The sequence below is a fragment of the Stenella coeruleoalba genome (genome assembly GCF_951394435.1).
Source record: "Stenella coeruleoalba genome assembly, chromosome: 2".
Classification (NCBI taxonomy): domain Eukaryota; kingdom Metazoa; phylum Chordata; class Mammalia; order Artiodactyla; family Delphinidae; genus Stenella; species Stenella coeruleoalba.
Window position 1 is genome coordinate 168,754,558 of NC_137147.1, and position 24,737 is coordinate 168,779,294.

The window sequence follows — 24,737 nt, forward strand, 5'->3', positions numbered from 1 at the left end:
GAGCCCCGCCCACCAGAGGGCCCAGGACGAGCTCCGCCCGCCTGCGTTCAGGACCAGTCCCAGAATCCCCTGCGCTTGGCCCCTCCCTACGGAGCCTGCTCTAGCCTCCCACCGACCTCCCCCGCCCGAGGGGAGACGCCAGAGGTGGTAAATCCACAGCCTGCGGACCCAGCCTGCCCACTAGCAAGGTCTGACCGTGACTCACCACCAGCAGGCCACACGAGCTTCGGGACAGCCTGGACTTCGTACGCGACTGGGTCAGGAACCGGCTGCTCCCCGCACCTACCCCGAAATCCGACACCAGCTCCGGGAGCCCTGGGCCCTGCAGCCAGACTCCACGACCCGGCTCTGCCCTCCAGTAAGCCGGCACTAACCCCAGGACCTGGCTCCACCCAAAAGCCCAGACCCGCCGGTGAGGCCGCACTAGCCCTGAGGCCTCCTGGGGTCCGCCGTCAGCCGGTTCATGCCCTGGGCCTGCCGAGCAGCGGCCGGCAGCCTCCTCTCAAGGCAGGGCCCGGGGCCAACCAAGCCTACCAGACCGCCCTCATGGTCAGCCCGCCGCAAAGAAGGACCCGTGCAGCCCTCTTAGGGGGACCCCTAGAGCATATGAGTCAGGTGACGAGGGGAGTGCGCTGTGGGGAAACATGGGACGTCTGCTACCAAAGGCCACTTCTCCAAGGTCGGGAAATGTACCTAACCTACCACATACATAAAAATATAGAGTTGGGAGTTCCCTGGCGGTCCAGTGGTTGGGACACCGTGCTTTCACTGCTGAGGGCCCTGGTTGGATCTCTGGTCGGGGAACTAAGATCCTGCAAGCTGCGCAGTGCGGCCGAAAAAAAAAAGTTAAAAAAAAAAATACAAACAGCAATTTAGGCAAAATGAGGCAACAGAGGAACACCTTGCAGATGAAGGAACAAGAAAAAACCCAGCAAGAAGAACTAAGTGAAGTGGAGATAGGCAATCTACCTGAGAAAGAGTTCAGGTAGTGATCATAAAGGTGATCAAAGAACTCCGGAGAAGAATGGATGCAAAGAGTGAGAGGTTAAAAGTTTTTAACAAAGAGTTAGAAAATATAAAGGACAACCAAACAGAGATGAGGAATACAATAACTGCAATGAAAAATGCACCAGATGGGGCTTCCCTGGTGGCGCAGTGGTTGAGAGTCCACCTACCGATTCAGGGGACACGGTTTCGTGCCCCGGTCCGGGAAGATCCCACATGCCGCGGAGCGGCTGGGCCCGTGAGCCATGGCCCCTGAGCCTGCGCGTCCGGAGCCTGTGCTCCACAACGGGAGAGGCCACAACAGTGAGAGGCCCGCGTACCGAAAAAAAAAAAAAAAGCACCAGAGCTTGGGAACCCAGAAACACCCTGATAGGAGCAGCGGAAACCAAGTTTCGGAATGCCTTTGTTACGTTCATATTTAACTGTATTAAAATTACTATATCCTACACAAATGTGTTCAAAGGACATGGTTCCCAGAATTGTGCCGCCTGGATATGTCCACTCACAGTCCACAAAATATGAGGTGTCAAGACAGGGCTTCCTCACCTACCAGCTGTGTGACCTTGGGTAAGTTACTTAACCCCTTGAGCCTCAGATTCTTTTTCTGTTGAATGAGGATGGGAATGTTATAGTGGGCCTCTGTTATTTTGGTCTGAGCAGCATCCATACCTTTGGGGGTTCACGTCTTCCCCAAGTCATGTGTCAGCTCATAGTAATCACTCAGTAAATGATCATTTTTATTATTATTACACTAGTAGCGGTACAGAATGTACCTATGTCTCTGCAAAAGAAAGAAAATCTGTATCATGCTAAATATAGTCACTGACACATATTCTCATCAATGCTCTCTCTATTCTGCACCATGTGGATCCTGACCTGGAGGGTCTGTGAGGGGGAAACGCCCCTTACATCGTCATGTGGTATGTCCAGAGGCCCTGCAGCAAACCAATTCCATTTTTTCTTTCTGAGCATGGAGGTGTTCTTTTTGTCCTTTGTTTTCATCAAGCATTTCAGTAACCATCTTGGAGTTCTCTCTAACTAGTAGCCCCTGTTGTGAGAACGATTGTATCACGCTTAATGGTATGATGTCTGACCTGGGAGACTATGGGGATAATGTGGGTGGTGGTCACAGTTTAGCCAAAGTCTATATAAATTTCAATTACTACCTGCAGCTATCCCCTGCACGTACCCCTGTCCTGAGCCAGACGCCACTGCTTTCCTTTGCCATAAACTGCATGGACACAACCTATAATCTTCCTCCATCTTCCTCATTCCTTGTTTTTATTTTCATTCTTCCTTCTACAACTGCAATATTCACAATTCAAATGCCGCCTAGTGAAGCCTATGACATGCACCGTGGGTGAGGACATCGTTTATATCAACAAGATTGGTTCTTACTCTTCCTGCTCATGCAAAAGTCAGAGTTGAAAACACAGGCACGAAGTACATACCTGAGTCATTTTTAAGCCCTCTACACCTAGGATTCAGCATTTTTAAAAATCACTAATGTTTCTTTCCTTTTATTTTTTTTTTCAAAAGAGCATTTTCTGCTTTTTTATGCGAAAAGAGCTTCGTTAACTGTAGGCCCACATAAGTGCAATGGACAGCTTCTACTTTCCCAAATAGATTTCATTTTCCAATTGTCTCATCCACTGCTGTCTTACTCTAAAGCAGCTAATTCTGTAATGGTTCTGTTGCCATGCACTAAAAAAAAAAAAGTGTTAAAATGTAGCAGAAGCCCTATGTTTAGGGGAGCCAGCTGGTGTCAAATGTTGTGGTTGCAGCCAACCTCTCTTCTTCTCCCAGGAGTCCCCTTTGGGCAGCAAAGGGACACTGAGTTTACCTGGCAGCCACTACTGTGTGGGAAAGGACATATTTTCCACCTGGGAGAAATCAAATCACAACTGCTAGAGGTGACTCTGAACACAGTTATCCTACAAATTTCCAGAAACTACGTGCACAGCAGTTGGGCTTCTGGTGCATTTTTGCTTTTTCAATGTACCATAAATTATATCTATAAAACATTGAACAGAAATCTCCTTGGTCAAAATAGCCATGGTTTTGTGCATTCCAAAAATAATTTCTTTTTCTTTTGGTCAGGATTTTAAAGGTAAATGGTATGGTCTCCAGGCAGGACGAGAATCCTCGCTTGCTGTTTCCCGGGCATGGGGCCTTGGGCAAGTCACTTAAGATTTCTGTACCTTAGTTTCCACATATGTAAAAAGGTGACATTAACAGTGTCTAACTCACATGCTTGTTGGGATCATATAAGTGAGATAAATATAGTGCCTGATATAGAGCAGCAAGTATAAATTTTTTAAAAATCACCTTTTAAAAAACTTTTTAAGGAGAAGTAAGACCTTGCAGTTATTCTATATTATTGATAATAGCAGCAAGATAGCTAAGCCTATTTATTATGAGTCTTAGCTACTATTTTTACTGTTAGTATTATTAGTCTCATTTTGTTTCTACACATTTTCCATGTGTTCCAGAGCTCCCTTTCCCAAGTAGAGTCAGCATCCATGACCTCATTTGCTGTTTTGCCTAAAAATTTTCATTCCCTTTTTTTTTTTAATTAAGGGTACTTTAATTAATTTATTTATTTATTTATTTATGGCTGTGTTGGGTCTTCGTTTCTGTGCAAGTGCTTTCTCTAGTTGTGGCAAGCGGGGGCCACTCTTCATCACAGTGCGCAGGCCTCTCACTGTCGCGGCCTCTCTTGTTGCGGAGCACAGGCTCCAGACGCGTAGGCTCAGTAGTTGTGGCTCACAGGCCTAGTTGCTCCGCGGCATGTGGGATCTTCCCAGACCAGGGCTCGAACCCGTGTCCCCTGTATTAGCAGGCAGATTCTCAACCACTGCACCACCAGGGAAGCCCCATTCCCTCTTTTTTTACCCTTTTGTGTTTTTTTTTTAATAAATTTATTTTGTTTATTTATTTATTTTTGGCTGCGTTGGGTCTTCATTGTTGCGCGTGGGCTTTCTCTAGTTGCGGCGAGCGGGGGCTACTCTTCGTTGCGGTGCGCAGGCTTCTCATTGCAGTGGCTTCTCGTTGCGGAGCACAGGCTCTAGGCGCGCGGGCTTCAGTAGTTGTGGCTCGCGGGCTCTGGAGCACAGGCTCAGTAGTTGTTGTGCACGGGCCTACTTGCTCCACGGCATGTGGGATCTTACCGGACCAGGGCTCGAACCCGTGTTCGCTGCATTGGCAGGCGGATTCTTAACCACTGCACCACCAGGGAAGTCCGCTTGCAGTAATATCTTAATATTTTCAAGTAATTCTCATATAGCATGTCTTCATGCACCTGTATAAATTAGGGCATTTATGTATATGCATAACCACAATATTATCAGCTATACAAACAAAATTAATGTCATCTAATACCCAGACCAAAATCAAATGTCCTGATTTGGCTCAAAAATGGCATTTTATAGTTGGTTTGCTCAAACCAGGGTCCAAACAAGGTCTACACCTTCTATGTAATTGTTGTATTTCTTAAGACATAACAATGTACTTGAGGCATGATACTATCTCTTAAGTCTTTGGGGGTTTTTTTGTTTTTGTTTTTGTTTTTTTGCGGTATGCGGGTGGGTGGAGCACAGGCTTATGGGCCCAGCCGCTACCCCAGCATGTGAGATCTTTCCCGGACCAGGGCATGAACCCACGAACCCTGCATCAGCAGGCAGACTCTCAACCACTGTGCCACCAGGGAAGCCTTATCTCTTAAGTCTTTTTAATCAATAATATAAGACCTTAATTCTCCTTAAAGACCTATTATGAAGTTTAAAAGCAGGTGATTCTTTTTCTCTTTTTATTACTAAGCATTGAAATGAATTCTTATTTGGATTATGCTCCTCAAGCGCAAAAAGAAAAAGAAAAGGGAGGTGGGGCCGGGTTGGAGCTGAAAGCCAGAGGAAGGGCATCTTCTCACTTTTGTTTTCTCTTCATTGTTTTTGTAGCCTTTCATCCTTCTGTTGTTTCTTACCCCGATACTTTGTTTTTTTCCCCATTTTCCATTATGTTAGGAATGATCAAGCACATTACCAAGGATAAAATGTAAAACCCTATCACCCACCCAACTAAAAAATAAGGGATTGTTTTTCTGGACCGCCTTTACTTTACTTCCTGAGAAGTTAGTCAGCAACACCATTATGTATCTTCTATGTCCTTGCTGTCACCTTGCATCATCGTGGAAGCCAAGAAAGATACAGAAAACAAAGTCCTGACGTCTGGGCAAAGATGGAAGAATTGAACCTTTGAACTTATGTCTATTCTCTCCTAAAACCGTGCTAAAATGACAGTATAGGGATTTTTAATCCAATAAAAGTAGTGTTTTATTGGTAAAAAAAAAAAAAGGGCAAAATATAAACATGAGTGCTTTAAATCTATTTTAAAATGCAATTTAAGCCAAACGTATCCAGAACCCCAGCACATCTCTATGGACCTTCATTTGAAAACCTCGGGCTGAGCTCTGTTTGGGGGCTTCCTTCTTGTCCCTAGCAGCAAGAACTGGTAGCCTAGGAATCACCAGATCCGGAAGCCAGTCCCAGCCCCGCCCCTCTCTGGCTGTGAGATATTAAGCTAGTCTTTTCCCCTGTCAGGGCCACGACTTCAGCTTGTGGGAAGGGGCGGGGCAAGTCCCATATATGATCTCCCACATCCCTTCCAGTTTTGAGAGTGTTTGCTTCTGGTCCCAGTCTTAAAAATCTTAGGCAAAATCAAATGAAATCCTATCTCAGAATCTACTGAACCAATAGATGTGACCCAGTTCACCCAGAGGGTTTAAATCAATGAACCAACCCCCCAAAAAAGAAAGGAGAGAAAACAAAGCATGAAAACTGTGAAAGCCGGAAAGCAGATTATTAAGCGACAAATGATTTAGCACCCTGAAAAAACTAAATCCTAAACTGACAGTGAAGAAAGTCAAGAAACAACTGGATTTATGGCCGAGAAGCCCCAAAAGGCTTGGGAATTGGTGGCATCAGACACTGCTAGAAATGGAGCTGAAATGGAGGCTGGGGTGAGGCAGGGAAGGAGAATAAAAGAGAGACTTGAAAGTCTGTCTGAGAAGCAATTAGAGCTTCCTTTCCCTTGCCAGCTACAAACAATCAAGCTACTGCCTCATCCCCACAAACGGGGAAAAGGCAAGGGGCTTGGGACTGGGGGGCAGCAAGGAATAATTGAAAGCAGAAGAAAATGGAGGGATTCATTAGCATATGCATACCGGATGCTGAGATGCCACCTTTCTTTCTCCTGGGCTTGCAGAACATTGACCATCAGCACCTCCCTCAAGCAGTATTTGACAAGTCTTCTCTATAGAATGTGACCAGTCCAAGAGCAAACATCTACGTGGAGGTTTCCCACTGAACAGCCAGCCTAATGTGAAGTGCAGTCCATGTGTAGGTACGACACACAGATTTTTACCCATCCATGCTTAAGTGGGAGCTGACACTCAAGTATCAACAGGTATCCAAGGAAGCCGTCTAATATGAAAGACACTGTACAGTTAGAGGGAACGGTCCAGAGGACCACCCTCACTTCTGACGTCAACTGTAAATTTGGAGGTCCGCAAGACCACCCTTAGGCTTTTCTTTAATTCGCTAGAAGGACTCACAGAACATGCTGAAAGCTGTTTTACGCAGTTATGGTCTACTGCAACGAAAGGATACAGATTAAAATCAGCCAAGAGAGGAAGTGCACAGGGCAGAGTTTTCTCCTTGTCCTCTCCCCATGGCATCCAGGAATGATGTGTGGCAGTGAGCAGACTATTGCCAACCAGGGAAGCTCACCCTGTCTGTCCAGAGTTTTGACATGACCCAAAACACCCACTCTAAATCATGCTGTTGGCATGGCTCAAAGCCCCCAGGCAAACAAAAGCAATCCTATCAGCCTGACATTCCAAGAGCTAAGAGATTACCTCCCAGAAGCCTAAGGCAAAGGCCAGAACGTTTTTAGAGCAAAATTAAATTCTTTACTATACAGGCCACTCCTTGGTTTTTTTGCCAAGGCTTTTTTTACAGCAAAACAATGAGTACCTAGCATTCCCATGATAACATGTCCCTGTACAGACCCTTTCCATTTTATTATGAAATTCTTCTGGGCACGGCCCTCCCCCATTAGAATGTTTTTTTGTTTTGTTTGGGTTTTGTTTTTTTTTTAATTTTTTTGTCACGCAGCATGCGGGATCCAGTTCCCCAACCAGGGATGGAACCTGTGCACCCTGCAGTGGAAGGGCGGAGTCTTAACCACTGGACAGCCAGGGTTAAACCCAGAATGTTTCTTCAACATCACCCAAGACATTTGGGGTATTTCAGTTTTCAAGATTATTTTATATCCCGCGGTCATAGAGGCAGTTTCAATTAAAGTCTGAGAGTAAGCTAGTAATCTCTCAAATGGGAATTTTATGGTCCAAAATCCCAGTGGTCACTGCTGGGTGGTGATCACTGGCTTTTACCATAAGCCTCAGTCTGTGCTTCACACAGGGCTATTGTAGAGAGAATTTGTCTGAGCCAGCACTCAAGCTTCTAACAGGGCATTAATTAAAGTAATAAACTTTTTGTCCACCAGATGTTCTATATTCTTTCAAATTAACAACCTGTGTGGGCTTGGGCAATCTTGTTGGTTTCCACTGAGCATGTCAAATCAACATTGGCCGAAGGGCAGATTTACATGACTTTTGTTTTACAATACTAAAATAGGTGACACGTTCCTCAGCCAGACACAATATTTATCCCCATAGTACATTCAGGTAAAGGAGACACAAACATTCCAATTTTCTGGAAGCTGTTCAGTCATTCCAGCTTTCATCCAAATTTTTACCTTGATCCTATCAACCACTGCATTCCTACATCCTCCCAATCTCAGTGTAGCCCTGTTAGGACTTTACGACAGATTTTGGAATCACAGTGCATTGGGCTCCCATGTCCAGGAATCCTAGGAAAGTCTCTTCTCCACCCTCTGACCATTCTACCCACTCACGTGCACATGACTGTGAGTCTTCAGACAGGGGTCAGGCCAAGAGACCCAGGCCCCCCTGTCAATCCTTATCTTGATTATCAACGTGGGGGTTTGGAGATCAGATTTCTGTTTGTCATCTTTGTCTTCTGGCTTTTTAAATTTCTCAAAACTAGGATATATAGAGCAGACTTGTTTAGAACCCTTCAGAGTTGGGGGACCTTCAGGGATTCTCATCAACCCACCCAAGTTCCAAGAGTGCTTCAGTAAGACCTTTGTTTGGACCATATCAATTCCACTTTATTCATCCCATTTCTTTTTGTTGTTGTTGTTAATTTATTTATTTTTGGCTGTGTTGGGTCTTCATTGCTGTGCATGGGCTTTCTCTAGTTGTGGCGGGCAGGGGCTACTCTTTGTTGCGGTACACGGGCTTTTCTCATTGCGGTGACTTCTCTTGTTGTGGAGCACGGGCTCTAGGCACATGGGCTTCAGTACTTGTGGCACACGGGCTCAGTAGTTGTGGCTCGCAGGCTCTAGAGTGCAGGCTCAGTAGTTGTGGCACATGTGCTTAGCTGCTCCATGGCATGTGTGATCTTCCTGGACCCAGGCTCGAACCCATGTCCCCTGCAATGGCAGGCGGATTCTTAACCACTGGACCACCAGGGAAGTCCCTATTCATCCCATTTCTTAATCACCATTTAAAGAGTTCTATCCTGCTGGGGTAAGTTCTTTTTTTTTTTTTTTTAATATTTATTTATTTGGCTGTGCCAGGTCTTAGTGGTGGCATGCAGGAACTTTGATGCTGCGTGCAGGATCTTTAGTTGTGGCATGTAAACTCTTAGTTGCAGCATGCGTGTGGGCTCTAGTTCCCTGACCAAAGATTGAACCCGGGCCCCCTGCACTGGGAGTGGGGAGTCTTAGCCACTGGACCACCAGGGAAGTCCCCTGGGATGAGTTCTTTAACTCTCCCTTCTCTCTTTCCCCATTCTCTTATGTATCACTCTAACCTTCTTCACTATCTGTTATTTCAACATAACTTTTCGCTTTGGTAATGACCCAGAGGCTAGCAGCTGTAGCTCAGAGTCCAAGCTTGGTCCCGTGTCAGGATCTGCCCTAACATTCTCCTTTAACTTCATTTTAGCTGTTTCAGAGAATAATAACCAAGGGATTGTATAGTTAGCTTGTTTCTTGTTATTTTGCATTTCTATATGCATCCAGTGAGCCAGCTCCTTGGAGTTGGATTCATCATTTCTAGATTCCATTGTTAACTTTTACCTCCAGTAACTGATGGCAGTAGAATTGCAGTTCCATACCATGGATGACCCTGTAGCCATCCAGGAATCAAAGGTTCATCATCCCACACCCTCTCATCCTTCCTCGTCCCAAACCATAGCTTTCAGTTCTGTGAGTCCTTTTAGTGAGTTATCACACCTAAGGGTGGTCTCATGAACCCTTGAATTTTTGCAGTTGGTATCAGAAGTGAGGGTGGTCTTGTGTACTATTCCCTCTAACTTCACAGACACCAAAGCAACAAACAGAAAATAGCAACTTGGGGGCTTCCCTGGTGGCGCAGTGGTTGAGAGTTCCACCTGCCGATGCAGGGGACACGGGTTTGTGCCCCGGTCCGGGAAGATCCCACATGCCACGGAGCAGCTGGGCCCGTGAGCCATGGCCGCTGAGCTTGTGCATCCGGAGCCTGTGCTCCGCAACGGGAGAGGCCACAGCAGTGAGAGGCCTGCGTACCACAACAACAACAAAAAAGAAAATAGCAACTTGGAGGAAAAAGAAACTATGTAGGAAGAAAGTGTTAAAAAACAAAACGAATAAAAATCCTCAGATAAGATATTGTAGCACAAAACAAGAATAGAATATTCTAAAAAGATGAAATATCAGAAAAAAAGTTTTTAGAAGTTATAAATACGTTATCAGAAACTAAAAATTCAATGGAAGAGTTGAAAACTAACATTGAGGAAATTTCTCAGAAAGATGATCAAAATCTGTAGAAGGGTGATAGAAGAGAAAGAGGTGGATTCCCAAGCAATTATACAATTGTTTGCTAAAAGTGTGCTAAAGAAATATTTTGTGATACACAAACATTTGCTTGAGCATTTTAAAGGAGAATTTTAAGAGAACAGATGGAACCCACAAGTAGAAAAATGATCAAATGGGGGAGAAAATCCAACAACAGAAGGATTGGCTAAATTGTGAAGCAGTCCATGACCACTGAAAAATATTATGATCATTAAAAATTGACATGAAAATATGTGAAATCGTATTTACTTAAAATTTTAAGTAAAATTTTCAGGTTACAGGATAGTATGTTAAATATGATTATATTGTTATAAAATATATTTTATCTATGGCTATTCACATTGAGTCTTTTTTTTTTTTTTTTTTTTTTTTTTCGGTACACGGGCCTCTCACTGTTGTGGCCTCTCCCTTTGCGGAGCACAGGCTCCGGATGCGCAGGCCCAGCAGCCATGGCTCACAGGCCCAGCCGCTCCATGGCATGTGGGATCTTCCCGGACCGGGGCACGAACCCGCGTCCCCTGCATCGGCAGGCGGACTCTCAACCACTGTGCCACCAGGGAAGCCCACATTGAGTTATTTTTTAAAGACAGAGGTTAAAGAGGAAAGAATTAGCATCAGTGTTTATCTTCAGATAGTAGGAATGCAAGTGATTTTTTTGTTTGTTTTTCTATATTTTCCAAATTTCCTACGCTAAGCCCCTTACTTTTGTAAATAGGAGTAAAAATGTGTTCTTTTAAAAGACATGGTACTTGGAAGAGCTTATTCCTTTCCTCTCTTCAACTGTCATCTGGAGCAAGTGACCCACATTCGGGTTGCCAGTGCCCCTGCCTCACAGCTCTTCTAACCACCTTTCTCACATGTCCTAACTTCTCATCCTATCAGCTGTCATCTCATCTCCTTCAACAACTGATTTCCTTCCTTTAATCCCATATATAAACAAGTTAAAGCCCTTTAAAGGGACCCTGACATAGTTCTTCTCAGTTTCACTCAATGCTTCACAAATAATAGGAATGAGGGAATTCCTTGGTGGTCCAGCACTTTCACCGCGGGGGGCCACGGTCCAATCCCTGGTCAGGGAACTAAGCTCCCGCAAGCCATGCAGTACAGGCAAAAAACAACAACAACAAAACAAATAATGGGAACAAAATAAACACTTATTGACTGGCTTCCCTGGTGGCACAGTGGTTGAGAATCTGCCTGCTAGTGCAGGGGACGCAGGTTCGAGCCCTGGTCTGGGAGGATCCCACATGCCACGGAGCGACTGGGCCTGTGAGCCACAACTACTGAGCCCGCGTGTCTGGAGCTTGTGCTCCTCAACAAGAGAGGCTGCGATAGTGAGAGGCCCGTGCACCGCAATGAAGAGTGGCCCCCACTTGCCGCAACTAGAGAGAGCTCTTGCACAGAAACGAAGACCCAACACAGCCAAAAATAAATTAATTAATTAATTTTAAAAAAGCAGGCTTCGCTGGTGGCGCAGTGGTTGAGAGTCCACCCGCCGATGCAGGGGACGCGGGTTCGTGCCCTGGTCCGGGAAGATCCCACATGCCGTGGAGCGGCTGGGCCCGTGAGCCACGGCCACTGAGCCTGCGCGTGCGGAGCCTGTGCTTCGCAACAGGAGAGGCCACAACAGTGAGAGGCCCAAGTACCGCAAAAAAAAAATAAAATAAAAATAAATAAAAATTTAAAAATCAAGTTTTGTTAAATGAATAATGAACCCTGTTTAAAAAAAAAAACAAAAAAACACTGAAGAAGTCATTGTTAGAGAAGAGGGAGATGTAGTAGTGGGAGGACTGGAGAGCTGCAGAAAGTCTTCACGGAGGTTGGAAGACCTGAGCTGGGCCTTGAAGAATGGCTAAAATTTGGATGGCTCAAAGGGAGAGCAACCAGGCATGCCAGGAAGAGTGAAGAGCATGGGAGAAGAGATGGACTTGGCTACATAAGCTCAGGAGACATACAGTAAGCTCGCCTGGTTGGAGTGCAAGTTGTGGGTTGGAAAGCAATAGAGTAAGTTTGGAGAGGTCAAGGCTGGATGAAGAAGCGTGAGGGTCAAGCCCAGCCTATATGCTATGGTCCTCAAACTTTGGCAGACTTTTTACACACCTTACTGGACTCGAGTCTCAGAGTTTCTGTCTCAGTAGATCTGGGGTAGGACCTGAGATGTTACAGTTCTAATGTGTTCCTAGGTCATGCTGGTTGCACATTAGAACCACCTAAAAAGCTTTTCAAAAAGCCAAAGCCAGGGCCCTACCCTTTAGAGATCCTAATGTAATCGGCTTGAAGTACCTGAGCCCTGTTGTTGTTTTTAAATAACCCAGGTGATTAAAATATGCAACCAGGGTTTTTAATCTTTCTAATTACTGGCGTAAGCAATAAGGAGCTCTTCGTGGTTTCTGAAGGAGAGGATGTTAACATTTATTAGTTACACAAATAATAAATAATGTCAAAAAATGAGAAATTACAAAGAAAAAAATCTAAATTATGTAAAATCCCAGTACAAAGAGCAACTCTTGTTAATGATTTAAATAAAATCACCAGATCTTTCCCATGCAAAATATACGTAAAGATATATATTTACAAAGATGGTATCATATTTACTAATTGCTTTCTTTATTTAACAATACACTGTGAACAACTTCCACAACAGTAAATATAAGTATAAATCATAATTTATGATGGCTGCATGGTACTCTATCAGAAGGATGTCCTGTGGTTTGTTTAACCCATCAGTAGAGCTTGTTTTGAGATTGTGGAAGGCGGGCCATACCATACCAGGTCAGAGACAAAGCCCAGGACCCGGGTTCTACTCTTGGCTTTCCCATTTGCTGAGTGAACTTAGACAAATCAAAATCTATGTATGACGTTGAAAAGTCCTCAACTAGGGTATTATTGGTAAGAAACCCAGTTTGAATAAAGAAACCCTAGGACTTGTTGATGGTTAAATGTGACAGAGAAAAAATATTTTAAATATGTAAATTGATAGTAGACAAGGAAACAACTTTTTTTTTTTTTAAAGAAAAACCCAAGACAGAAATTAGCATACTTTCAAAAGCAGAGAGGCTCAAGATAGCCTCTATAAATCATAACCATTCTTTCTTGAAGCACTAGTTGATGTCTTGCCTAATCTATGAAGCCTGCTGTGATTTTTACTCTGTGATTTCCTGTTACACTTATAGTCTAACACATGGCTTAGCCCTTAATCATAGAGTCTTTTATCCTTCCTCAGTTATGTGTCTTGGCACCTCAACTAAGCTATAAACTCCTTGAGTATAGAGATGGCCCCTTCACTACCACACGTAATACTTTCTTTTTGGGCTATGGTGCCTAATGTAGTGCAGGATTCACAATAAGTATCTATTAGGAACATTTGTTGATCTTCAGTTTTGCAATTCAGTAATCTGATCAGCAGACCACTCTAGTTACCAATGCATATTTTCTGTCCCCATAGACAAATCTCTAGGAATCCTTAAATTTACACAAGTATGTCAAAGATAGCCACTTCAATTTAGACAGTCTCTAAATAATCTAGCATTTGAGGTTTTCCCCACCATCCATTAGCTCTAGAAATCTAAGCTCCCCAAAGCCCCCTTTTTTATCCTATTTTACACCAAATGACAGCTGCAGTGACTTCCAGAGTTCAAATCAGTACACATATCATACTACCATGGAAATCCGCAGTTCAGCATGTTTGGTGAGCTCATTACACAATAAAACTTGATGTCAGAGATTAAAGTCTGTTTCCCAGTAGATAAAAATTGGTTTGACAATATGCAAACCAACAGTTTGTTCAATATGATATATATGGCAAATTTTGCTTCTGAAGTCAAAACATTTTCATTTTTATTAATATTTGGTTATAAAAGCAACAAATTCACAATTCTGGTTTTTGCCTGAAAATAATACAGAGAGGTAGTGAGTGGTTTTTCTTTCTTATAGTTTATATTAACTAACTTAAAACTCCTAAATATGAAATCTGTCAACTTGCCCAGAGTCTAATAATATTCTCAATATTGGCAATTTTTCCAACATAATTCTTTACAGAAAGGAAAAAGAAATCCAGTTGTAATCTTTTCTTTCTTTCTCTCTTCCTCCCTTCCTTCCTTCCTTCCTTTCTTTCTTCTTTCTCTTCTTTTCAATTAACATTTAGTGCCCACTGTGTGCCCCGCCCGAACCAGGCACTACACAAACAGTAGTGAACATAACATAGTCATAGCTCTGGTCATGGAGACAGATACAAACCAGAGATTGTAAACTGGCAGCTTTCAGATGTATCATGACCCACAAATGAATTTTGTTTGGCCCACACCATGTCTTTTTTCAACTGAATTATTTACCTACATTTTAAGGCCGGGACATTTCCCACAAAAAGTCAGAGTTCTGGGTTATATGAAAAATTGGAAAATCCAGTCTCATTGAGCCCCTTGCTCCCTCAAAAGAACAACTAGCAGATCCAAGTAGAAACTGCCCTGGTTGGATACATGGAGTTCTTCCCAGCCCTCACACAATCTCCCTCAGCACTGTTTGCAAATGCTATGTTAACAGTCACAGAAATAATAAATGCACAGTTACCAATAGCAGCGAATGCTATAAAGGGAAAATACAGAGCTTTATTCTCAAGAGAATGTAAGAGGGGGACTAATTTAGATTGAGGGTCAGTCATGATCTCTTTAAGGACATCACATTCTTAACTTTCCTCAGTATTGACACTCACCTCTTATGAAGTATTTATCCAAATAATATTTACCATTTATTGAGAGTCTACTGGTGCCAGGTACCTTATTTAATTCTCACAGAAACAATTTTGCATCATCCCCATTTTGCTAATGAAACACCTATGAAATACATGAGTTTCAAGAAGGTCAAACGATTAGCCCAAGTATATAGAACCAGAAGGGGAAAACCTGAAGTCAGAACCAAATCCTGATTAATTCCAAATATTATGTTCATTCCAGTAAAAAGAGCTGTTTCAAATAAGTCCCATTTCCAATTCCAAAAGTCCATTCTTCTCTGCTCTTCCTAAAACACATGGCCAAGAATTTTCAATATGGAGCACCCTTGATTTTTCCTTACGATGAGACTGGGATTATTCTCCGATTATTCCTCTACTTATACATGGAGTGGGGCAGAGTCACCATTTGAGACAGCTGGTTCGGCAGCTGAAGTCCAGAATCTCTGGCCAGATCTTGGGACCTGCTGGTGCTTTGGATGATCCTAACTTGAGCCAGGTTTATCAGGCCAGGTGCCTGCTTGCCTACCATGTTGGTGGGGATTTCCTGCCCCCACCAATCAGCTGGAACTTCCCATGTCCATACCCAGAGAGCTTAAATTTTGTTTTCCCCTTATCACTTAACAGGTTGTGTGAACATCTCACCAAATTCTGTTCTGATCTTTTAGGCTTTCCTCTCAAACCTCTGGGTCAGTTTGATGTTGCTGCATCTTTCTTTCTTTCTTTTTTTTTTTTTTTTTGTGGTACGTGGGCCTCTCACTGTTGTGGCCTCTCCCATTGCGGAGCACAGACTCTGGACGCGCAGGCTCAGCGGCCGTGGCTCACGGGCCTAGCCGCTCTGCGGCATGTGGGATCTTCCCGGACCAGGGCACGAACCCGTGTCCCCTGCATCGGCAGGCGGACTCTCAACCACTGCTCCACCAGGGAAGCCCACTGTGTCTTTCTTTCTTCTTATTATGAGACATTTTTGACCGTTAAAATTCCTTATCATGCCACCTATTCCAAATTCTCCTCCAACTCATCCAAGATCCCAATTAAATAGTATCAGCAAGTAATTTCCCAAGGCATCGCTGTGTTCCTACCACCTCTATCATTCAATTCAAGTACAATACTCAATTAAAGTAATGACATATGATATTTTGAAAGTAAAAGCAATAAAAAAGGAAGATATAGTGTTTTTTGTTTTGTTTTGGGGAGTTTTGTTTTGTTTTTGTTTGTTTTTTGGTCCGAGGATACAAGGCAAAAATCTAGGTATTTTAGGTTTTGAAGAAAGTAGAATCTGAGTATTTATGGCATGATCTATACCTTAGCTTCGTAACACTATATTCCTCACCTGCAAGATACTTCTGTCTTTTTAGGCCTTATTTTCCATTAATAAATTTGCTTTTCTAGTCAACTTGACGACTGAGCCAATGTAAGAAATCCTTCCACTTCAACCTCATAGGAATGCTGTATTAATGTTTTATTATGTTAAGACATAAATGAGCTTGAAATCAAGAAGTGAAACTCTTAGGAATGCAGCAAAATTTAGGATGGTAACTAAGTCAAAATGCCCACAGGGGAATCAGTTGAATATAAGCCTTAACAGCTGGAGTTTGTGACATTAACACCTATGTGAGGATGGGAGTAGAGGACTCTAGGTCAAGCCAGGACTCACACAGGGCTGGCCCTTGTGAAATGGAGCCTAGAAAAACTTGGCCCACCCATTTGAGGAAGCAGCAAGGAAACTTGCTGTTACCATGAATAGAAAAACAGTCACTGGAGAGAAATCCGAAACCCAGGCCTTTGCCTTGTGCAGAAATGAGGTTGGAATTCACACTCTTTGCATGATACTGGGACCTCAAGGCTGAAAAATTAACGTATAAACTGGTTTGACACTATGGAACCCACAGGTCCCCAGTCAGGGGGAAAAGCAAAACCATTCTGTAGGAATATTCCAACAACCTAACGCTCAAGAGACTTTCATAGAAAACAGAGCAACCCCTGCTGAAATAACTTCACAGTAAAAATCAGAAACCACACCAGAAAATAAACCACTGAGGAAAAGTCAGCAGACAGGACAAAGGTGATCCTTTATACCCAAGAACTGATTTTAGTAAAACTATTAGGAAGAGAGTTTAAAGTAAGTATGTTAAAAATGTCTGGGGAGATAGTGTAGGGGTAGAAAAATCTCTTCCTCTACCCATAATAGGTTCTCCAGCTGGGGCCCTGTAAATTGGAGGGACAAAAGACAGACTCACAAGAGCAAAGAATACAAATTTATTTACCGTAAGATTTACATGACACAGGAGCCTTCATAAGGAAATGGAAATCCAAAGAAGTGGTTAAACCTGAGCCTTTTTATAACTTAAGTTTGCTGAAGAGTGTAACCTTGTAGAAAAATTGATAGGACAAAAGGATACAAGCTAAAGGTAGAAAACTGGGGAAACAGCAAGCCTTGATCTTCAAATCCCTCTCACAGTCCCTCCGTCTTGGGAGATAAGGATGGTCCTTTCCTCTGGGAATGGGGAGGACATCTCTCACATGAGGATCTCAAAACGTGCTTCAGGGGAGATGGAGAGGTCAGAGAATACTTCCTGCATCTTCTGTTCCTCAAATTTCTTCAGCTTAAAATATTCCATATGCCAAGGTGCCATTTTTTTAAGGTAGCATGTTTTGAACACTGTCACTGGGAATCAGTACAAAATGAGGAAATGGGACTCTCTGACCTTTATGTTCCCCTCTTTCAGCACCAACATTACAGTTGCCCGACCCCGCCTTCCACCCGTAGGTTCCGCATCCACGGATTCCACCAACCACAGATCAATTTAGAACAAAATCAGTGCAAGGTTGGTGGAATCCGGGATGTGGAACCCAAGGATTTAGAGCGCCAACTGTACTAGGCCATTTTATATAAGGAACGTTCGAATTCAGAGTCTGGAATCTGAGGGAGTCCTGGAACCTATCCCCCACCCCCACCCCGTGAATATGCAGAGCCGGCTCTGTTGGATTCTGTATGCAGTGAGCACCAATCTTAATCTACAGTCTCAGGCAGTTTTGAGTCCTCATTCCATTAGTCTGACAAGGAATGTTAACTTTTGCAGATTTCCCATCCCCTTCCCTGTCATGTCAAAATGCCAGGGAACTTTCTACCAAAGCACTAGAAAAGCAAGTCATTCCTCAGATCATTTGATATAGATTTTACAACATTCCATTTGCTCAATAAATACTTGTTGATCTACTGATTTATGAAAAACACCTAGAAAGTGTTTTTATCTGTAGCCCACCACATTCTCAGAATGATCAGAATAACAAAGATATCTATACTAAAGCTTTAAAACACAAAGAAAATCAGAATCATGAGAGGGAAATAAAAAGAAAAAATGTTTCTAAGAATTGAGAATAGCCTTTTGTTCTAAGCACCCAAGTAGCCAAGGCAAGGAGGAAATGTGGGAGTCTATAGTTCATGCTATCAGAAAAGAAAAAATAACACTACTCCTTAATGGAAAGAATGTTTTACTTTACTTATCAATTAAGTTGAGTCTCTTGGGGACAAAAATATTTAAATTATGAGAGACTAGCTGCTTAATGGTGTACAGAATGAGATTAAAAAAGATACTGACGTTAAAACTGTGATAAAGTTCTTCCAGATTCATGAAAAGTAGAAAAAAGTAGAAAAAGTAGAAAAGTAGAAAAAAGTAGAAAAGTAATATGGTGTGTTGTTTGTTAAAGCAGTTTTGAGAAGCATAGGAAAAATTTGTATGTAGTAGTTTAGTCATTTTATTCCCACTTACAGCTGTTACAGAAATTGGAGACTTTAAGAACAGGTATATATTTAAGGATGAATAACACTGCCATTTAGTAAATTATTACTGCTATTAATCCAAGTCAATTGAAATTGTTCCTTAAAAGTCTGAGCTAACCTAAGTCATATCAGAAATAATATGGAAGCATTAACAAAATCAAAAGACAGGGGCTTCCCTGGTGGCGCAGTGGTTGAGAGTCCGCCTGCCGATGCAGGGGACGTGGGTTCGTGCCCCTGTCTGGGAAGATCCCACATGCCGCGGAGCGGCTGGGCCCGTGAGCCATGGCCGCTGAGCCTGCGCGTCCGGAGCCTGTGCTCCGCAACGGGAGAGGCCACAGCAGTGAGAGGCCCGCGTACCGCAAAAAAAAAAAAAAAAAAAAAAAATCAAAAGGCAAATTTTGTCAGTAGGTAACATCAAATCAAGCAAGCAATTTTCAAGGCTCAGAAATGTTACGGACCTAGCATAAACCTAGTTCAAGAGCAAATGATGTAGGGAATTAATGGCTGAACCAGAACTAGCACCATTGAGCCCTACCAGGCTAACTCCTAAGGATGATGTAGTGTCTTTTGGAAAAAAAAAAAAAAAAGGAGAAAAGTATAGAATTGGGTTAAAAACTGCTCTCCCAAAAAAAATAAATGAATAAAAATAAATTAAAATAATTAAAAAATAAAAAAAAACCTGCTCTCCCATGATCACCTTGTAAGAAAAAGGAACTGCCTGTTTACTGAATAAAATATATCTAAAAACACCTGTCACTTCAATGACAAGAAGAACAACAATAATAATAATTAAATTGTATGCATGTGAATTTTAGAGAAACAAGGTTAACCAGCCTTAATCTTGTTCTCATGTTACCCTGTGGGGCAGGTTTAAACGCTAAGCTCTTCCAGAGCCACATAAGCTGCTCAGGGCCCCAGGGTGACTTGACTGCATTGTTACTGTGATGAATAAATAGCACCCTTCTGACCTGAAAGAGTTAATACGATTCCCCTCCCCCAAATGTATTACTAGGGAGCTCTCTGGGATATTATTTGGTGCTGGAAGGAAAAAGGCCCATTTGTCCCAAGGTTTTTTTTCCTCATAAAGCGCAGCAAAGACCCCTTCTTCTGTCTATGTCCAACCCCCGCTCCTGCCTACCCTACAAACCATATTTTGTAAACCAAATTTTCAAACTGTAAGACTGGTTTTTCTCATGAGGCAAAGGAAAAAAACCTCTGTGATTAATGCTTGAGCTAAAAGCATAGAATGTAAAATGGGAAGATTATTTATGGTTCTTCTCTTCAGGAGCTAATAGAGTCAGACGTTAGCCTAAAAGGTTGGAAATCCTGCGGTGGGATTTTTTTTTTTTTCCAACAGATAAAAGTGGCTTCTAGAAACAGCATAAATACTGTCTGCAGCAAGCCGTAAGCACTAATAATTTTGCTGTAAGTGCTCAGTCAAAGGGAGATGAACATGTTAAATGTTATTTAAAAATGGACAGCATATTATCTTGAAAGCCACAGTGAAATACTAACCTAAGTGGCAAGCATTGCTTTCAGTGCCATGTTTTAAGATGGACGGTGGTTGGAGGGATTTACCAGGCCACTCTTCCATATAGTCAAATCACACTCAGTAGCTCAAAATGTAATGTGGACTGAATTTTCAATTTCCAGTTATATTTTCCCCAAGGCTGTTTAAATTTCTTTTTTCCTGAACTGCTCATTCTTCTTCAGTTAGTTCTGTTTAAAAGAACTGCTTCGCTAATTACCTAAGGTAGACAAGTGAGCATGAAACTTGATTTCACTACCTAGGACAGTGTTAAAATTTAATTTGGCAGAGAAGAGTTTTATTTGTTTTAATACGTTATTTCCAGTGAAAAGCACTTTGCATTTTTAAAAATTTATTTAATTTATTTATTTTGGTCTTAGGTGCAGTAGGTGGGCTCCTTAGTTGTGGCTCGCCAGCTCCTTTAGTTGCAGCACACGTGCTACTTAGTTATGGCACATGTGCTCCTTAGTTGCGGCTCACAGGCTCCTTAGTTGTGACATGCAAACTCTTAGTTGTGGCATGCATGTGGAATCTAGTTCTCTGACCAGGGATCAAACCCATGTCCCCTGCATTGGAAGGTGGATTCTTAACCACTGCACCACCAGGGAAGTCCCAAGCTTTTTGCATTTTTGTTCCCTTTTTAAAAATCAGGAACACCAAAAGTTTCCTCTACTTTAGTGGTGTTCTTTTAAAAAAAAAAAAAAGGATTTAATGAATTACTGGAGACAAATAAGGAAATGACAGTTTGGAAATTAAAAGGCCTGAGGTGAAATGCTAAGACAAATATATTGCCTCTTTATAATAAAAGAGACTTCCACAAACAGATGTGCTGGTTGTCAGTAAGCCAACAATTGCTTACTGGTCTAATTTTGGGGGTGATTAAAACATTCATAATGCACAGAAACAGCACTGTTACCAATTGATTCCACAGGTGATTTTGGTCAAAGGAGCCAATGAATCACAGCACCCTGGAGGGACAGAGAGCTCCAGAGGCGTCCTACCTCCATGTGAGTGGAAATAGTCTAGACGTGGGCCAATGTAAGAGGAGTACTCCAGATCAGGCTCCCTAAATATGTTCAGAGTGTTGTGCAAACGTGTACTGACATGAAAGCAGTTCATGAATCCCCACTGTTCAATTCCTTAACAGAAGAAAAAAAAATCTGAAGTAAATAAAGCATAGATTGATAGATTATAGATCTAGATCAGTCCAATTCTAACAGGAAATAGCTATCACTCTCAAACTGGATAATTAAATGTTAATGAAAGGACTATTTATAAAGGTGCTGTATTTGTTTGCTAGGGCCACTGTTACAAAGTACCACAGACAGGATGGCTTGAACAACAGAATTGTATTGTTTATACAGTTCTGGAGGCTGGAAGTCCAAAATCAAGGTGTCGGCAAGGTTGATTTCCTCTGAGGACTGTGCGGGGAGGGTCTGTTCCAGGCCTGTCTCCTTGACTTGTCGATGGCCCTCTACTCCCTGTGTCTTCACATCTTCTTCCCTCTGTCTGTCTGTCTCTGTGTCCAAATTTCTCCTTTTTACAAGGACACCAGTCATATTGGATCAGGGCCCACCCTGATGACCTCACTTTAATTTGATTCTCTCTGTAAAGATCCAATCTCCAAATAAGATCACATTCTGAAGCCCTGGGGGTTAGGAGTTCAACATAAGAGTTTTGGAAGGACATCATTGAACGCATAACAGCTGTGTACCGCATTTGAGAAAGGCGCCAAGGGATAGCACAGTATCCTGGGACTAATCACAGCAGAAAGCTGTCTCAACCCTAGGTGTGAAGAGATTATCAGAACCCAGAGAGAGAGGAGCTAGGTGGAGATGACTGTCATATAGGAACCAGGGCTTTGAGTAAAAGGATTTAGCCAACAAGCAGCCTGGATAGAGCTGGAGAGTGAGGGGAATAAACGCCCTGACCTCACCCACCTCCCACCTTCCATCTCCCCCTGCAGGTTCCTCCTATGAGCCAAACCAGGTGGAAGCCAGAGAACAAAGCAGTGGATCAGTCCAGACTGGCCAGCCTCCTGGGGCCCTCTGCAGGGCTGCATAAAGGTAAAGAATGAACCTTGAGTGATAAGCAGAAGATAACTAGTAGATTGTCTATTAAAACTCATAAAACCAGCTAGTGGATATGTAAGAGTTCCTTATGTTTTTCTGTATATATTTGAAATAATTCACAGTAAAAATCTTAAAAGAAACTTATAGTATATTGTTACATGGCAAAAAAATACACATAATATTATCACTACCCATGTTCTGAAGGATATAGTCAAAAATGCAACCATGTTTATCTCGTGGCTGGGGGTTAAGGATAGTTTTTACTTTTATTTTCTTTTATTATTTTGGCATTACGAAGATTTTTACAGGGATGGAGAGTACCAGGAAAATAACACTGCCAGCAACCGTAAGGGATGTAGTAAGAAGGAGTAGCATCTCTTTGAGTAAATAGAGGAAGACTTCCGAAAAGAGGCTTAGAGTACAGGAGGGTTTGCTTATGATGGAAGAGATTCCAGAGACCAGAGTACAACATTTGGTAGATGAATGGGGAAAAGAGAATGTGTAATATTATGGACCTCAAACCATAGGAGAAGACGATACAAAGGGCTTGCATTTTGGGCGATGGCCAAACATTCAGGGGGTTATATATTGAGGCAGTGAAGAATTAACTACCTTCCATGTTTTAAATAGAACTCTGATGAAAGTTATTTTTAAACTCCAAGTGTCAGAAGGCTGACCACACTAGCAATCGGCAGTCTTTGTAGGACTCTATCCGGAATGTGTGTGAAAATCTCTTATGAAGCCTTCCAAAAAAAAAACCTTTCCCATGGAGTGCCAGAACACTCAGGCCTACTTTGACGGGGTATGAACATAACTGAGATCAGTTCTTGGAGTCACCTTCGTAAGATTTTCTACATGACTTCTGCAGTGTCGTGGTAGGATCTCTGTTTTTATATTGCTGAACAGATGTAAAGTTTGAACTTCATTGTAAAGGTTACAGCATAAATTCCATATGCCTTTGTAAGTTCTAAGACATGGTAAATAAAGTAAAAACCCAGCATCTACACATATGCTATAAAAGTCTCATATCAATTTTCATCAGCAGACTAAGAGTAACGTACCAAGCATGTGCAAACATGTAATATTAGAGCTTTCCAACTAAAAAAAATACTCAGCTTTTTCTCAAACTAACAGTGATTGTATTCCTCAGAGAGCCATGAATATGTAAAGTTTGAAGTTTTTATGTCCAACTGTTCTTAAAGTTATTTGAGGGCAGAAAAAGGTCACCAGGATTTTTTTTTTTTTAATAAATTTATTTATTTATTTTTGGCTGCATTGGGTCTTTGTTGCTGTTTGCAGGCTTTTCTCTGGTTGCAGTGAGCGGGAACTACTCTTCCTTGAGGTGCACAGGCTTCTCATTGTGGTGGCTCCTCTTGTTGCGGAGCACAGGCTCTAGGCGCACAGGCTTCAGTAGTTGTGGCTCGCGGGCTCTAGAGCGCAGGCTCAGTAGTTGTGGCGCACGGGCTTTGTTGCTCCACGGCATGTGGGATCTTCCTGGACCAGGGCTCGAACCCGTGTCCCCTGCATTGGCAGGCAGATTCTTAACCACTGTGCCACCAGGGAAGCCCTGTTGCTCAATCTTGATCAGTCATTGGCTTCTCTTGTAGCTTATACAGCACCCCATCCTCATGTAGGATAGAACATCCCTTTCACTTTCCTTCAAAAACATCAAAATTTAATCCTGTCTGCATCCTGGACTTTCCTAGTGTGCACACAACAGTATACAAAGGGGAACAAAGAGTCCATGGGTTTGCATCTGAAGGTACAGATCTCGAAGGCATCCATGAGGCATGAAGCCATAGAAAATCACCCAGGGAAACATACAAGCAAGAAGGAAAGAAGCTTACAGGGTGGACAGAGGATAGGAAACCAGCAAAAGAAACTAATGAAGAACATAAGAAGATATCTGATGCCCACCTGGTGTGATCCACAAGAGTATCCACAGGTATGAAAGTTTCCAAAGATATACCTAACAGACAGATGTATGTAACCCAAAATTCAGCTGCCCGGCTGACCCTAAATCCTTCAATCATCTAGGGTCAATCTGTACTTCAAGATTAAAATTAGACTGTGTTCTTTGGCCACTGAACAAAGCTTGTGCTGCATGGAAAAAAAAAAATTAGTCTGTGGAAATGCACTTTGGTACAACCGGTCTAGAAGGTAACTTGACAATGGCTATTAAGATTTTAAGGGAATTAATTCCCTGACTGTCCAGTGGTTAGGACTCTGTGGTTTCATTGCCGAGAGCCCAGTTCGATCCCTGGACGGGGAACTAAGATCCCACAAGCTACCCAGTGCATCCAAAAAATAAGATAAAAATAAATTAATTTTTAAAAAAAAGATTTTAAGCACACCTATGTTGACCTAGCAATTCCACTCAAGGATTTATCCTATAAACATATTAACACCAAAAAAAATTCTTTTAATTTTAAAAATATTGTAAGTTAACTGTATCTCAATAAAAATTAATTAATACATTTTTAATTTAAAAACAGCACATTTGCAAAACTACATAAGTATAAAGATATTATAGCTTTATTTATAAGCAAAATATTAGAAAATCTAAGTTTCATTTATTTTATTTAGTTATTTATTTTTGGCTGCGTTGGGTCTTCGTTGCTGCATGTGGGTTTTCTCTAGTTG

General features: G+C 42.3%; 1 long non-coding RNA gene across 2 annotated transcripts; it reads left to right on the top strand.

The window, feature by feature from the left end:
- The first annotated feature begins 142 nt into the window (after positions 1-142).
- Positions 143-24,035, top strand: LOC307182686. Of its 2 annotated transcripts, none has more exons than XR_013827236.1 (3): positions 143-1,572; positions 21,989-22,088; positions 23,801-24,035. It is a non-coding gene; the product is annotated as an uncharacterized lncRNA (long non-coding RNA). The 2 variants fall into 2 exon arrangements; XR_013827237.1 differs by lacking the exon at positions 143-1,572 and adding an exon at positions 20,953-21,029.
- Positions 24,036-24,737: the final 702 nt, after the last annotated feature.